Consider the following 18,032-nt stretch of genomic DNA (forward strand, 5'->3'; position numbering starts at 1 on the left):
GATCACCCCAAATTCAATGCCAGCTTTGACTATATAGTGAGAGCCTATCTCAACAAAACAAAACAAAACAAAACAAAACAAAACCGTCTCATACACTGATTCACTTGACATCAAAAGGTTTTACACTAGAAACTCCTATTTAAAATTGTATTTACTGTTAAAAGATTTAAGGATACAGTATAATTGGGGGGGGGTAAAAAAAAAGATTTAAGGGGTTGGGGATATAGCTCAGTGGCATAGCCCTTGCCTGGCAAGTGCAAGGTCATGAGTTCAATTCCTGGTACCAAAAAAAAAAAAAAAAAAAGAATTAATAGCCTTCCTTATATAACTAGGAATAAGTAAAAGGGGTCTATTCCTGCCACCTTTATACAACATAAAATTTGAGGTTTCAGCCAAAGCAATTTGGGTAAGAAAATGAAATAAAAGGCATTCAGAAGGTTGGGGATGTAATTCAGTGGCAGTGTCTAATATAGCAAGGCTGTGGGTTCCATATCCAGTAATACACACACACACACACACACACACACACACACACACACACACAGAAGATTTTATTTGGGAATAGTGGCCCAAATTGCTAGCTCAGTACCTTGGGATGGTAATGCAGGAGGATCACAAGTTCAAAGCCAGTCTGGGTAACTTTGCAAGACTATCTCAAAATAAAATATAAGGGCTGGAATGTAGCTGAGTGTCAGAATGCCCCTCAATTTGGCCTCAGTATTGCAAAGAGAAAAAAAAAAAAGGCATCTGCCTTGGAAATAGCCAAACTATTTCAATTCATATATAATTTCTTTCCCCCACCCCAACCCTAGTACAGGCCATTGAGCCTAGCCCTTTTTTACTTTGAGACACTGTCTTGCTAAGTAGCCCAGGCTGGACTCAAGATCAGCATCTTCCTAATTCATCTTCCCAGAGTGCTGTGATTACAGGCATGTGCCATAACATCAAGCTGTTTTTGTTTTGAGACAGGTTCTTGCTTCCTAGGACAAGGTACCTGTGAATTTGGGATGTTCCGCTCTCAGCTCTGGGATTATAGTATGTGCCACCACAATTTAGTTTTGATATGATCTTATATATGGGAAATGTTAGGAACTCATTAAAAATGATTCAGTTGAACAATATTACAGGGTATGAGACCAACACCAATTGTAAAAAAACAAAATTTCTAATACTCTACCAATTAACAGTATGAAAATGAAAACTAAAATAATGTCATTTATATCAAAAGTAGTTAGTTTAACAAAAGAGGTATAAAACTAGAGCCACACACAGTTGTGTACACCTACAATATCAGCTGTCTCAGAGGCTGAGGAGGGAGGATCTGAGTTCAAGGCCAGAATGAAGAACATAGACCCCACCTCAAAAAGGAACAGGGGAGGGGTGAGTACAAAAATGTATATTCTGAAGCCAGATGCAGTGGCACATACCTGTAATTCCAGCACTCAGGAGACTGAGGCAGGAGGGGTACATAAGTTCAAGGCCAGCCTAGGTGACACAAACTGTTTCAGAAAACCAAAACTGTATATTCTGAAAACTACAAATAACTGCTAAGAGAAACTACAGAAGATCTCAATAGGAAAAGGTTCCTATTACATACACGGTTTGAAAACTTAATACTGTTAAATGCCAATTATTTACTGAGAGTGATGGCGAACATTTTAGAGCATTCAATGATAATTAACAGCCACCGTAGCACACATGCTGTAGGTTTGCCACCATTGACCTAAGGACTTCAAACTGAGCTACATAGCCAGTACACGCACACAAACTGCTTTTTTAAAATAAAATTTGAGACAGGGTCTTGCAAAGTTGATAAACTGCCCCAGGTTTGGCTTGAAGTTGTAATGTTCTACCTTAGCCTCCTGAGTAACTGGAATTATAAAAGTGTGCCACCATACCTAGTTAAGTTCTTAATTATTGTCTCAAGTTTAAAAATCTTTTACTCAGGAGGCTGGGGCAGGAATATTGCTCTAAGTTCAAGGCCAGCTTGGGCTACATAGGTGAGACCCTGTCTCAAACAACCAACAAATTTAAAAATAAGTAAATAAACCTTTATGTGTAAGTGATCATACCAACCTCATTCAAGTCACTCATGGTGCTGAAAAGGCAAAGAAAATACCCATTTCAAGTTATATGCTCTGCTGTCACAAACAGATGTACCTTACTCCAGATCTTGAAAAGCATTCTGAGCAAATTACAATAAGCAGTCACCACGGAAACAAAACGTAACCTGCAATGTGTTTCCCATTTCTGTGCAAACAATTGCAGAATGAGTGTCCAAGGAAAGTAAATAGGGGGCTATGTGCAATGGCCTATGAGACCCCACAATTCTAATTTGTACACAGAACAGGCAGCCCAATGACTAATATGCAAGGTAGCCTTATTTTATTGTTTTGAACACAGGTTCTGAATATTCTACCACTAAGGTATACCCTCAGGCCAACCTTTATTTTAAAACAACAGATCTTCCTACTCCCTGGTTCCTTTGGTTACCTTCTTTGTTCTGGCACAACTTGTAGTCCCAGCAGTGAGGGGAAGCTGCCCCATACTCACTGGGTTCCATATATCCCTCCAACCTGCCTCCTGCCAAACTTCTAGTAATATTTCTCAGACATCACCAATAATCTACCATCATAAAATCTAATTCATTCCCTAGTGTAAGAAATGATACAAATACATAAAAGTATATGGTAATCATGATTCTCCATTATATGGCTTTGAAGCCTTATAAAGTTTTCATTCATTAATTGGAATGGTTTTATTCTGGGCTGTTTGATATTACTGGCTGTGATGATATGAACAGCTATTCTGAAGAAAACAAGACGTTGTAACAGCTAGTGCTGATTTAATATAATCTTGTTTTGAAGTCCCATCAAACTATTGTTCTTCTGTCTCCATTGCTTTTATCATGTTGTATCTTATTGGATTTTGTTATACGTGATAGTATAAACAAAAATTTTTATAGGCAAAGAGATAATATAGAAACCATTATTCGTTTTCTGTTAGCTGGTTCTAAATACCTTGTAATACTTTCATCCTCTTGAATGGTTTTACACTGTCTTGGTATGGTTGATGCTACAGTATATGAAGTTATACTAAAATATTTCAAGGAAAGAGACACTATGGTAACTACTATTAAGTCTGGTTATCTTGTGGTGAAACACTATGTTGCTTAAATTGTTCTGTTTTGACCTGTATTGTTATGTTGTTATGTCCTCTTTTATCTCAATCTCCCCCCCTTTTTTAAAATTTTGTTTTTTTTATTATTTAATTAAGGGAAATTTTTTTTAAAATTAGCAGGATATATTATAGTAACTTTTTTGATTTCCTATTAACTCGATTTGAAGCCCTGTATTGCCCTCACCATCTTGTTTTGACTGATTTTATTCTATTCTGTTCTGTTTGATAGTATCAATTTCACATAGCATCCCAATTCGGGTGCAATCTCTTTCTAATTCTTCAAATCTTCATGATGAAAATAAATTTGCAGTGCTAATGTACTCAGCTCTCTGGTGGAGACCACAGAGTTGTATCATTCTTTCCTTTTTTCTCCTACATGATGTACTGTTAGGTTCTGGGGAATTCTACAACTTCAAAGTCTCTCAGGGGTCTCTCTCTCTCTCTCTCTCACCCACACCCACACCCACTTTACAGCTTTAAGGGTCTCTCTCACACATACTTTATAACTTCAACCAACATACATAAATACACACATGTGAAGCCCACCAAAAGCCAACAGTGCCAATTCAAAGGGTCAGGCTGCAATATTGAGAATTCCAGGTCAGGCCAGTCTGGGCAACTTAAGAGCCTGTCTCAAAATAGAAAAGGGCTAGGAATGTAGCTCAGTGGTATAGGTCCCATGGATTGATCCAAATGATCAGTACAAGGACTCAACTGCTGCAATCTTGAGTTCTGAGGCAGATGGCCCTTTATTAAAAGTTTTGGAATCTGCTACTTTGTAACAGATCCTAACAAAGGGTATAGACTGTTCCTTAATCACTATAACACTACTCTGTTCTGTCAAGTCTCCTCATACACACTGATTTGATCTTGAGCTCTTTTAAAAAAGGATTTTCTTTTTCCTTTTCCTTTTTGATTTTACTTTTGACTTACTTATTTTTTTATGGGTATCAGGAATTGAACTTGGGACATTGCACTTGCCAGACAGGTGTAATCATCATTCCTATTTTTCCCAGATGAGAAAAGAACACTAAAATTACTAATTTTACTGAATGTCAGACTTATGTGTAATTGCATTAGTTTTCAAACTGAAAATCCATTTAGGCAGAAGCCCTAAATGGTACAACTGGGAGAGATGAGAATGATTTAACTCACTGCCAGAAAGATCTAAAAATCAATTATACTCCAACTCTATTAGCCTAAATTTCTGCGAAGAAATAGAAACCAGGTCAAAGACTACTCTTAAACGTGTCATGAAACCCTGTGCCCACTGACACTAGATAAAAGCATGTGGGGGGCCAGGGATATAGCTCAGCAGCATAGCACGCCTGGCAAGCATGAGGTCATGAGTTTGATTCTCAGTACCAAAACAAACAGACAAAAATCCACAACAACAAGAAAAAAGCATAGGGGGAAGACTGGGCATCAAAATGAAAACAAAAACAAACAAACAGAAGTGAAAAGAGGCTGTGGCAGGATAGCATGGAGGCCAACACGGGCAATTTAGAGCCTGTCTCAAAAAGGACTACCAATGTAAAGCTGAGCGATAAAGAACCCCTATTCTGAGATCTCGGGGTAAGGGGAGTTACTAGCCTTTTCACTTTTTAAAAAAGCAGACTTGTTACGCAGTTCAGGTTGGCCTTGAACTCAATATGTGGACCTGGGTGGCCTAGAATTCTTGGCAATCCTCCTGCCTCAGCCTCATGAGTGCTGGGATTATTATAGGCTTGCATCACCATACCTGGTCCTTCGGCCACATGGTCCTCAATAGACTGTTTTTTGTTTTTGTCTTTTTGATACAAGGTCTCGCCATGCAGTTAAGGGTGGTCTTGAACTCACTTTGTAGCCCAGGTTGGCCTTGAACACACAGCAATACCCCTGGCCTTAGCCTTCCAAATGCTGGGATTACAGGCATGCATGTGCCACCACGCCCGGCTAATACTGTTTCTTATACACAAAAGGGTCACAATATTTCTTACTACTGCCTCAGGACTCTATTCTCAGAATTCCAACAGTTATCACTTTAAGATGATTAAGAGTTACATAAAATGCAGTAAGAATACCATATATATGAAGACTTAGTTTCTGGGCATAGTGGTACACACCTGTAATCCTGGTACTCTGGGAAGCTCAACAGGAGAATCCTAAATTTTACTTGAGTCCAGGCAACTTAAGGAGACCCTGTCTTAAAATAAAAAAGAGGAAAAGGGCTGAGGATATAAGCACAGTGGCAGAGCACCCCTGGATTCAACCCTCAGTACCACAAAAAGCATATTAGTAGGCTCAAATTTACAAATGGTTCAAAAGATAAGAGGCAAATCAATTACACTAAAAAACAGCCTTCCTGCCAGGCATGGTGGTACACATCTATATGCCCAGTACTCAAGAGGCTGAGGCACCAGGATTGGTTCAAGGCACTACACAAGTGTCGAAAGAGGAGGGAGAGAGAGATGGAGAGGGAGAGGGAGACGGAGAGAGGGAGAACAAACAAATGGTGGACGGACCAACCTTCCTTGATGGGCATGGTGGTGTACATCTGCAATCCCAGCACTGGGGAAGCTGAAGCAGGCTGAGGCAGGAGGATTACACAGAATTTGAGGCAAGCCTGAGCTACACAAGCAAGTTCAAGGACAACTTATACTACATAGTGAAACCCTGTCTCAAAACAAATAGATAAACAGCCTTCCTCTCATTTGACAGGGAGGAATCTGTCAGTGTATAGTGTCTACAGAAGAGGTAGGTAAGAGCCCTATTTAATCTGTGTCAGGATTTAGTGCAGATCTTGCCGGAGATCCTAGTCAGTGGGAACCAATGAACATGTAACAAGAAAACACACATCTAACAAAAACTGAACTAGAAAAACACATGGCTTAATCCTCTGGTAAGGATTCCAAACAAAAATTTACACACTTTACTAGTGATACTAGAGAAATTAGAGGACTCTTTCAGGGAGTGCCTATGTTTTAGCATGTGTGAGGCAGTTTTGGCTTCAATTCCCAGTGTGCCTGTGCGTGCGCGCGCGCGCGCGCGCACACACACACACACACACACACACACACACACACACACACAGAAGAAGCCAGACATGGTGGCCTAAAATCCTAGCACTACAGAAGCTGAGGGAGGAGAATTGCCTCAAGTTCGAGGCCAGTCAGGGCTATGTAGCTTTTTTTTTTTTTTTTTTGGTCTTTTTCCTTTTTATTGGTACTGGGGATCGAACTCATGACTGCCTGCTTCCAAGGCAGGTGCTTATGCCGCTGAGCTAAGCCTCCAGCCCCTGGGCTATGTAGTTTTAAGACAAGCCTGAACTACTTAATGAGATGCTGTCTCAAAAAATCCACAAGAAAAAGGGAAGGGGGAAACAAGTCAATGCTTCAAAAGATTAAAAGGAGTCATAGTTAATAATATGAAAGAGGATCTGACCAACAGTGAAAATAGGGGGTCTAAATGAAACATTTATTTAATGAAGAACACTGAACATCTAATAGTTCAACAACAGATTTAAAAAAAGCAGAAAACTGTTTAAACTTAGGTGTATACCTGTAACCCCAGCACTGGGGAAGCTGAAGCAGAAGGACTGCCAGCAGTTTGAAACCAGCCGGGGCTACACAGCCAGACCATGTCTCAAAACCAAACCAACTCAACTCAAAACAAAAAAATGATTAAACTAATGCAACAAACTAAAACTTCAATTTTTTAGGTAAGAAAAATGGAGGGTCAGAAAAATCCTTTCAAGGATTAGTGTTCTGGGATTCAAGCCTGAATCACAAAGCCATTCACACATGAGTACCTCTTGGGTATCAAAAAGCAATGTTTTCAATTCCAAAATTAAAGTCATCTCTACAAATCCAAGTAAGTTTAGTACAAATTCCTATTCACTGATAATTTACTCCACTATCACTGGCACCACGACAGTTTTATAAAAGTAACAGCATATTTGCTCTCAGAAACATCTTTCTTCTGCCTGGGAGATCTTACCGTTTGTCTTTTTCTCAAAGTTTACCTTTCAAGATAAATGAAAAATCACTTTGCCAAAAAGTTTGTTCTGATTTCTGCTTGCCCACACAGCCCTTGTGTGAATATCCTCATACATGTAACACTTTAGTGGATAGGTCTCCTTCTCCTAGACTGAAGGCTAATTAATTTAGAACAGGGGAACTTTTACTCAATCACCTATGACTAGAATTCATGATTCTCCTGCCTCAGCCTCTCAAGAGTGCTGGATTATAGGTCTGTGCCACCATGAGCAGGATTTTTACTCATCATTATACACCAATGCCATGCAAGTGCATTTTTCACATGTTTGCTGAAAGAACAAAAGCCACTATTCGCCACTAGCTGTTACATACAGAAACAAAATATACCTCAATTCCATCTTTCCAAGGAAGCACATGTGAAGCTCTCTCAACATCCTTAAGTATGACTTTTCTCCCTGGGGATCGTGGCACTCACCTGGAATTCCAGCACTGGTAGACTAAGGCAGGAGGATCACCATGAGTTGGAGGCCAGTCTGGGCTATACATCGAGACCCTATCTCAAAAATCCACAACACAAGCAAAAACAAAACAAAAACAAAAACCACCCCTCACATTTAATTACTCACAAGGACTTCATCATGATAGCTATAAATTGGAATATAAAAATAACAAAAAAAAAAATCAGAATAGAAGCATTGCTTAAAGTGACAATGTAAGAGACAGAATGGTGTCTGGGCATGGTGGTACAGTACTGTAATTCCAGTACTCTGGGCAGCTGAGGTGGAAGGTAGCAAGTTTGAGCCCAGCATAGGCAACATTAAGAGACCTGGTCTCAAAATGAAAACAGGTGGAAATAATGGCTCAGAGTGAAGGCTCTGTTTTCATCTCCAGTGCTAAAAAAACAAGGCAGGCAGGCAGAATGTTTGGGCTACCCTTGATCTCAGAGCTGCTACTGCCAACAGCTTCATTGCTTAAACACAGCAGTCACTAGTCATGTGGGAATGTTAATTTTGAAGAATATTTCTATCAATGTTTTGACTTACTTAACTTTGGAAAGTGAAACATGGAATTTGGAGCGTGCTACACAACATCCCCAGCATTTTCGCTTTGAGACAAAGTCTAGCTAAGTTGTCAGGTTTATCTTGAACATGGGGATCCTCTTACCTCAACTCCCAAGTAGCTGAGATTGCAAGTGTAACACCACACCCAATTTAATTCATTCAAACCTAAAAATTTGGTTCTTAGTCACACTGCCCTTACTCAAATGCTCAAAACCACATGTGGCTAGCAGGTAGTGCACTGGCCAGGGCAGACACATTCATCATCAGCGTCTATAGGACAGTGTCAGCAATTTCCCACTGCCATTTGGCAGACATAGGATTTTTATGTTTTGGTTCTATCCATTCTTCAAGATCTTTCAAAGAAAACATAACCATAATGTCATATTACAGAATATTTATGTATTTAGAGACAATATATAGTGTAGGCTGGCTTTGAACTCAAGTGGACCCCCTTACCTCAGCCTCCTGAGTGCTGGGATTACAAACATGTGCCACTATACCGAGCTATATTGCAGATTTTTATTACAGGAAATATTCACTATAAACATTAGGTTGAATTTGGGAGGGTCTAAGCCCATCTAAACATCCTGTCTCTTAAAGATAAATTCTGGTAAGTACAATATTCCAGCCATTCTTTACAAATCCTCCCTTCTTGGTCGTTCTTCTACTCAAAACTGTAGTGTGTCGCAGGGCATGGCGGTACATGCCTATAATTCTACTACTTGGCTGAAGCAGGATGACCTTGAATTCATGAGGTCATCCCAGGCTATATAGTAAGTTCAAGGCCAGCCTGAACTACACACCAAAACTATGTCAACAAAACAAACAAAAAGACAGGGTTGGGGATACAGCTTAGTGGCACAAGTGCCTAACAGGCAAGCACAAGGTTCTGAGATCAAGTCCTGGTTAAAAAAGAAAGAAAGAAAGAAAAACTATATGATTCTATTTCTATGTAAAAAACAGGCAAATCAATAGAGATGAAAAATAGATTGCCTCTAGTTAGGCAGCTAATCTTGAGCTAATCCTGACATCAACCTGACTGGATTAAAAGGCATCTAAAGGGATGACTGAATTGGGGGGGGGACCCTAAATTTATCAATGGATTAAAAACTCATGACTTCATAGCTGAGTGAATGATGAGGTGGCAGGGCCTACTCAGAGGAAGTAGGTCACTGGAGTTGTGACTTTCAAGGGTGTAACTTTTCTCTGGCTCTTCTCCTTTCTGTTTCCCAGTGAGCAGCTTCTTGACGACCTGTTGCACCTCAGGCCCACAACCATGGAATCAACCAACTGTGGACCGATACTTGAATCCATGGGCCTAAATAAACTTTTTCTTTTTAAAATTGTGTATATCATGTATTTTGTCCTAGCAATGTAAATGTGACTAGCACAGGACAATACAAGATTGTGGAGATGGCAGGTGAAGAATATAAGGCTTCTTTCTGAAATCATGAAAATGTTCAGTGCTGAACTCAGTGGAAAATACTGAAACTTCAAATGTGTAATTTAAAAATGTTACTCATTAGTGTAACAAGACACCCATGTGTAAATATTGTATTGTTTCATTAGTGTGACAAGCTGAAAGAAAACACATGTGTATATGTGTATGTACATGTATATAAAAAGCTAAGATACTTTTAAAAAGTTACTAAAAGAAACTGGTTTAACAAATGAACAAAAAACCCCAGCTACTTGGTGGCACATGCCTATAATCCTAGATCAGGAGGCCAAGGGAGGACTGCAAATTGTAGAGGCCGCCCTGCGACACAGTGAGTCCAGGCCAGCGTGAATTACATGGCGAGACGCTGTGTCAAAAAAAAACCCAGAACAAAAGTTTGAGGCCAATCCAGGTAATACAGCAAGACCTTGTCTTAAAAGGAAAAGGAGGACAAGACAACAAAGATAACCTGAAGGAGTGAAAAAAGTCAGCTTGTTATCAGCCTCAGTATCTACCTTTCCCCCTTCTAGTCATTCAGCTGACAGAAATAAAGAGCATACCATTTTCCCTCATCCATGCAGCCTACATAGGACATTACTATCTGTGTAGATGTTAAGTGATGCAGGATAGAGAACTACTGCAGCAATGTTTTAAGATTAGAAGGGGGAAAAAAAGAAAGCCGGGCGTGGTGGCACAGATCTGTAATCCCAGCAATTGGGAGGCTGAGGCAGGAGAATCTTTGCAAGTTCGAGACCAGCTTGGGCTACAAAGTAAGTGCAAGGCTAACTTTCTAAGAACTGAACTGCATAGTGAAACCCTGTCTCAAAAAGACAAGAAAAAAAAGATTAGAAGGGAACAGGATTTATCATACATGTGGAAGGTCTGTGCCTCAACCAGACAATGAACTCCAAGGAAACTTGCACAATAAAAAAGAGCAGACCATAACAGCCAAATACAGACGAGTGAACACACTACATGCTCAGAGTAGCAGGCTCTTCTGATGGCTTTCATTTTCTCAGTTAAGTGAGGAGCAAGATCCTCAGAGTTAACTGCCAGGTTGGAGGGAGTAAAGGAGACTGAAACCAAAGGAGGCAGTGCTATATTGTTCTAAAGAAATCTCAAAGGGACTGATGGGCAATACCAAGGGTCTCGTGGTTAGATAGATACCCTGAGTTCAAAGTGAGATTAGTCAGTGTATTCTTCTCTACTAGTTTCCCAGTTGGATTTAAGCAGGGCTGAAGTTTTGCCAGATAAAATGAGAAAACAAAAAGGAAGCTGAGGTTAAATACAAAAGGCTAATTATGGTAATGAACTCACAAATAAAGGGCAATGAAAGAGTTATAAAATGAATGAATTTTAAGCTCCAGTGAGACTAAACATTTTGGTGTTTGGGCATTAAATGGACTAAATCAGAAAGAGAACAAGTGGGCTGGCCTTGAACTCTTGATCTTCCTTCTTCAACCTCCAGAGTACTGGGATTATAGGTCTGTAAAGAGTAACTTTAATCATTGTAAAGGTGAGTATCTTTTAGGCTATTGGCAGCATCTCTCAGAATTAAAACTGCATTTACATTTGTACCAGGAATTCCATTTAATAAGAATTTATCTAACAGGGACTGAAAATACAGCAAAGCTTTGGATTCAACCCTTAGCACCACAAAAAACTAATTTATTTTACAGATATATGAACACATTGACACAAACATTTATGTACAAGAATACCCATTCTGAGCCTAGATGGTGGTAGCACATGCCTGTGATCCTAGCATGGGGGAGCCTAGGGCAGGATAGCTGCAAGTTTGTCACTATCCTGGACTACATAGCAAGACCCTGTCTCAAAAAACAAAAACAAAACAAATGAACAAATAGAATGCTCACTTCACCTGGCCATTGCTGCTTATCCCTATAATCCTAGCACTTGGTCCTGCTTATTTTGCCATGTAGTTCAGGTTGGTCTCACCTGATTTATAATTCCAGCACTGGGGCTGGGGATTTAGCTCAGCGGCATAAGCGCCTGCCTTGCAAGCAGCCAGTCGTGAGTTCGATCCCCGGTACCGATAAAAACGAAAAAGACCAAAAAAAAAAAAAAAATTCCAGCACTTGGGAGGCTAAGACTGGAGGATCTCAAGACTGAAGTTATCTAGGGCCACACAGCAATATCCTGTCTCAGAAAAAGAATGCTCACTTCAAAGAATATTTATAATAGCAAAAGACTAGAAATTATTATTATTTTTTTTTTGAGACAGGTTCTTGCTATGTAGTTCAGACTGGCTTTGAACCATGTAGTGTATGCTGGCCTCCAATTCATGGCAGTCCTCCTAAGGGCTGGGATTATAGGTATGCACTACCATGTTTGCATCAGGACTGATTAGTTATCTTACAGTAATACAATGGCTTATACTATGGAATCATAAAACTGTATTGTATTAATGATTTCTAAGACAGTATAATTAAGTGAAAGGAGAGGGATGCCCAGTAAGTCACATGATGTCATACCATTATGTAATGGTGTCACATAAATGTGTATAACAGCTCCTGGCAGAGATACACTGTAAGTGGTCACTGAAGAAGGATGAACAATGGTGTATGTACAGACTACCTCTTCTGAGAAACTACATAAAGACACTTAAGGATGTAGTCTAAGGACTACACATTTCCTGCATTGTTTGAATTAACCAAACAAAATTGTGTTTTTTGAAACAATAAATTTTAAAATACACTGACTTGCCAGGGATTTAGCTCAGCAACATAAGCACCTGCCATCTGGCAAGCAGGTCGCCAGTTCAATCCCTGGTACTACTACTACTACTAATAATAATAAAAATAAAACATACTGACTTGTAAAAACCTGTTTAGTACTTTAAGTAGAAAAAATAATAATACATAAATATCCATCTTGGAGTGTGACTTGAGGTATATACTCCTTCCCACCATACAGCTTATCTATCCAGTGAAGGTCACCCCCTTTTTCCTAGGAGATAAAGAGCTGATTTCCACTACCCATAACATGCCTTTCAGACTCCTTGAAGGCCAACAGTTACATCCTCTCCTAGACGAATACAAATTCTTCATCTCTAAATTCGCCATTTTGCAAATGACTATGTGATCCTGAATCACCTGACACACTATTCCACTAGAGAAAAGGTTCTGGAGCCAGCCGTTGTATTCAAAACAGCTGTGAAACTTTGGGTAAGTTACTTAATTCCCTCTCTGGTTCTACTTCCTCATCTGTACATACCAATGGGGGAAATAATGGTACCTACCCACACAGGCTAATGGTGACTACTAAGTTAAAAAGGAAAGCAAGTCTGTATGTAACACCTACTGTATGACTGTTAGATACCATTATCTGTAAGAGCCAGATCTTCATTTCTGTATTTTCTATAATGTCAAGCAGGGTCAAAAATAGCACTGAACAGAATTATACTTGTTCACTGACTAAATTAAAGATAAGAAATGTAGTTTTCCTAAATTTGAAAAAAAATGTGTTGGTAAATCAAACAGTTAAATTTTTTTTACTTTTAAAAGGAAACTTTAAAAGCTCAAATTACCAGCCAGGCATGGTGGCGAAGGCCTGTAATCCCAGCACTCAGGAGGCAAAGACAGTACTGTTGTGAGTTTGAGGTCAGCCTAGGCTACACAGTGTAAGGCCAGGTTGAACTACATTTAGCAAGACCCTGACTCAAAAAACAAACAAACAAACAAAAAAACACCTCAAATTATGAAGTACGAATTGCTCTTCTCATTTACTTCTTTTAATTTACTTCCCTTTCTTTTGTGATGGACTTCTTACTATTCAAGTAGGAAGTTGCAGTACTTCTTTACAATCAATTCCCGCATGTATGTAATAAGCCACAGTACTGAAAACTCTAGTCAACATGGTAGTCAGCTCAGGTTGGTGCCTCAGGCCTGCACATCTCCAAACTTGAGAGACTGAGGCAGAAGATCAGAATGTCAAGCTAGCCCAGGGAAGGTAGCCAGACTCTACCTCAAAATATAAAATAGAACAAGGGCTAGGGATGTAGTTAAGTGCAAAGGCTCAGGGACCAAACCCCAAAAGAGAGGAAAAGAGTAAGTGAATACTCACCTTGATCACCACAGGTCTGGCAAATTCTTGAGAAGATTAGCACCCTTGATTTATGGGGTTTTGTACATTTTAGGTATAATGATTACATTAGTCTGCAGTACTAGGGATTGAACCCAGAAACTTCACACTGACCTACATCTCAAATCTTTTTCTTTGATGGTGGTGGTGGCACTGGGGATGGAACTCAGTGCCTCTCACATATTAGGCAAAAGCTCTACCACTGAGCTATCTATAATCAACTCATGTCTTCTTTGTTTTTATTGTTTTTAAATTTTGAGACAGAGTCTTGCCAGGCTGTGATCAAACTTGTGATCTTCCTACCTTAGTCTCAGAGAGTGCAGGAATTCCAGGTGTGTCTATCACGCCCAGTCCTTGGAATATTGTACAGAGCAGTTTTCTACCACAATGAAGAGATCAAAAAAACTTGCACTTTTTCCATAAATTACAACACAATCAAGGTTATCTGAATTTGGTGGTGTTTTTGCTAAAATGAAACTTACACCAGTCAAACAATATTTTTCTATGGCATTCTTTTTTTCATTCAAATAAAGAGTTCCTAAGCAATAGAGAAAGGTTCTGGAAATTATGCGGCATTGCTGCTATATTTTACATTATCACGTTTACTTATTGTACTAGGACAAAGATGTAATCATGAGCATTACAACCTGATTCCAGACAAATTCTGGAAGGGGTGCAGTAACATATTTGAAGAAGAGCCAATCCACTCTACTACCACCACACAAAACACAACTATCATCCCTACTTGAACAAACGTTACAATTGGATTTCAAAATTAAATCCCAGCCTGGATGTGTGTTATCACAAGTATCTACTGTAGCAGCTATTTTGTAATATCAGAAAATATTCATTGGCTATCCAGGTTACATGCAGCCAAAGAAAAAGGTTTTAGCAGAGAAGTTTCTCTGATTTTTTCTTTTTGGTATCAGGAATTGAACTCATGACTTTGCACTCGCCAGGTAAGCACTGTGCTGCTAAGCTACAGCCCTGGCCCCAGGTTTATTTTAGTTATAGGTAGCAACGGAGTGAAAAGCAGGCAGTTTACAGTAGTGGTTAACCAGCTATACTATGAAGAGTAAATCCCCACTTCATCATTCATCCCCAAGTTTTTTAGTACCAGCTACAGTTCAGCACTACTATAAGTGATGATATGGAACCTTCTAAACAGGGTTGGTGTAGAGATTACATATTATACAGAGCTAAGAGTTGTAAGTATTCAATGAATGATTGTTATTATTGTTTCGTTCTCACTATGGAAAAATGGCAACCTCTTCCAAATTCCAGCTGTCCAGGTCCTATCCTAACCAGTGTTTTTTTTAATAAATGGAAACTTTTACTGGTCTACTACATTATAATTTTTTCCAAAGTGCATATCCCATCTATACATCACTTTATCCTCTTCTTTCCTATTAAAAAAAATAGCTTCAGAATTATAGTCCACCAATTCATCTAAAAGCCTTGATATTTTACAGATTCTGAAAATATGGAAAAAAATGTCAAAAATCATAAAACACTCAGTAGATTAATAGTTTCAATTAAAATGAATGAATGTTCACACTAAGTAGAACAAAGATAAACACATTACTTTTTAATTTTTTTAGGTTAACTTTATTGGTTACATTTTAGGTATAATAATCACATTAGTCAAATTTGTATCTCTACATGATATAACTTGATTCCTTTTATTCCCATTCCCCTACTTTCTTTCCTCTCTTCCATCCCTCTAGTCCTCATTTACAAAATCTATTTCTTTTTTTTTAAAGACAGGGTCTTAACATGTAGTTCAGGCTGTCTTTGAACTCACTATGTAGCCAAGGGTGGTTTCCAAATTGATGTAGTCCTCCTGTCACCACCTCCCAAGTGCTGAGATTACAGACCCAGTAAGAAGCAGTAATGTTAATATAAACTAATATAAATAAAAATCTTGGCTGAAATCTGACTATGGTCATGCTGCAGATAACTGTAAATCCCAAATATATCTATCCTTAGGAAAAACAATAAAAAATCCTGAAGTCAAGATATTACACCATTCTTTTTTGTGCTGATTAAACTTCACCAACATTTCCACCACTCTGTCTGCTTAGGGTTAATGCTCTATTTCAAGGCCTTCCCAGAGCCCCCATTAGGTCCCTAAAGTGCCCACTTAGTATTTACATGTCTCTCTGCCTCATGCATCACATGAAGTTTCCTAGGCTTTTTCTGCCAAAATTCACCAATCTAAGAATGCTGCCTTATTCGTTGTTGTCAGACAGGCATAGACACTAGCTAACAATTATGTGTTCAAACAACAAATGGCTAACAAATTTCCAGGAGCAAAGAAAGTTTATATAACCAGTCTGTGATACACTGATATTTAAAAGCAAATGATTACAAGTATCACACTGGTGAAGCACACTTAAGAATTTACCCTTCAGGGTGGTCATGGCTGCTTATACTTGCAAACCTACAGTCACAGCTCCTCAGCACACTGAGACATCAAGATCCCCAACTGTCTAGTTTGTGCAATTTAAGAAAACTTCATCTCTTAAAAAACAAAACAAAACCTCTCACAGAATTATAGGAATTCCACATGTCAACATAAGCTTCAATTACCTGCAATAGGAAGCCCTAAAATTCAGACCCTCACTGGACATGGTCGCATACATGCTTATAATCCCAACAAGCAGGAGGCTGAGGCTAGGGGACCATTGTAACCCAGAACACATTGCAAGATATGGTCTCAGAAAATCAAAAATAAACGTATACACTCACACAGATCCTCCTCCTGAATCTCAATGCTCTTATTGTAGGTAATTGTGTAAGTCTAACACGTCAAATAGGATATGGTAGGGGCCAGGGATTTAGCTCAGGGGCACAGCATCTGATTAGGAAGTGCGAGGTCCTGAGTTCAATTCCAGGTTCCCCCACCAAAAGAAAAACAAAAAGAAAGAAGGAAAGAAAAGAAAACAAAACAATGTAATAAAATGGAGGAAATAAACTAAGAGTAGTAGCCTACACCTGTAATCCCAGCACTGTAGGAAACTGAAGCAGGAGGACTACAAGTTAGAGCCAAGACTGCCCAATTTAGCAAGATCCTTCCACAAAATAAGGGCTGGGGATATAGCTCAGTGCAAAGGCCTTGGTTTCAATCACCTGTGCTGTGGAGTGGGGAGCAGGGAGTTAATCCCTGAATTCAGGAAGCCAGGGCAGGTACAACAAAGGTCAAGGCCTACCTGGGTTACACAGGTACTTCAAGACTAGCCTGGACTATGTGGTAATATTTTGTCTCAAAAAATGAAGAAGGGTATTGCTTAAGGGGTTGTTCTTCAAGTCAAACAGTTTTCTAAAGCAGGGCAACAAACTTTTCAGGACATAACACTTGAAAATCTTTTTGTAGGAAAGCTTCCCAGTGACTGCAAAGAAAGCTCAGCACCTAGGCAATACAAAACAAAAAAGTAAAACATTCATTAAAGAAATAAAAAAAGCCAGGTATGATGGTACACACCCATAATCAGAGGGATGAGGCAGCAGGATTGCTGTGAGTTCGAGGACTAGTGAGATCCCATCTCAAAAAACCAAAAACCAGACTGGGGATTTAGCTCAGTGGCAAAGTGCCTGTTTGGCAGGCTTGAGGGCCTGAGTTCCATCCCTGGTACAAAAACAAAAAACCAAACCAAAATGCTTAAAAAAGGTAGGCACTGTGGCACATGTTTGAGTTCTAGTTATTCTGAAGGCAGAGGTGAAAAGACCACAAGTTCAAGGTCAGCCCATGCAAAACAACAAAATCTTGCCTTGTATTTGTAGACAGGGTCTTGCTACTGTACAATAGGCTGGTCTGGAACTATATAACCTAGGCTGGCCTCAAACTTCCAACAGTCCTCCTGCCTCTGCGTCCCAAATGCTGGAATTACAGGCATGTACTACCATGCCCAGTTTGCAAGATCTAGCAAAAAAAAAAAAAAAAAAAAAACCAGGACACAATCCACAATCTTCAACTACTTAGAACTCATTGATACTATTTCAGTGTTTCAAAGTTGCAATTTTTCTCTACAAGAGCCATTCTTCCCTAACCTACATACACACATGAAATCTATGAACGCTCAAAAGATGGTCTACAACGTATCCTCTAGAGACAAGGCTATCAAGACTATAAAACTTAGTCAAAATACTACAGTATTGGGCTGGGTATTTAGCTCAGCCTGCCTTGCAAGTGCATGGTTGTGAGTTTGATCCCTGGTACCGATTAAAAAAAAATACTACCGTATTTTCCCCCACAAAGATGTAAAAAGAATG

The 18,032-nt window shown here is 39.3% G+C and overlaps 1 protein-coding gene across 4 annotated transcripts in view; it reads right to left on the reverse strand.

The window, feature by feature from the left end:
- Window positions 1–18,032, reverse strand: part of Rhoa (ras homolog family member A) — a 44,865-nt gene that overhangs the window by 9,756 nt on the left and 17,077 nt on the right. For 2 of the 4 annotated variants that reach the window (XM_013159615.3, XM_063248853.1), the window contains one exon: window positions 5,286–5,365. The exons of the other annotated variants lie outside the window; for them this stretch is intronic. The gene's annotated coding sequence lies outside the window, so the exon portion shown is untranslated. The remainder of the gene's footprint in view (window positions 1–5,285; window positions 5,366–18,032) is intronic. 4 annotated transcript variants of the gene reach the window in all.

Source organism: Cavia porcellus, unplaced genomic scaffold, assembly GCF_034190915.1.
Source record: "Cavia porcellus strain 051 isolate PalLab524CR breed Dunkin Hartley unplaced genomic scaffold, mCavPor4.1 scaffold_5, whole genome shotgun sequence".
Lineage (NCBI taxonomy): Eukaryota > Metazoa > Chordata > Mammalia > Rodentia > Caviidae > Cavia > Cavia porcellus.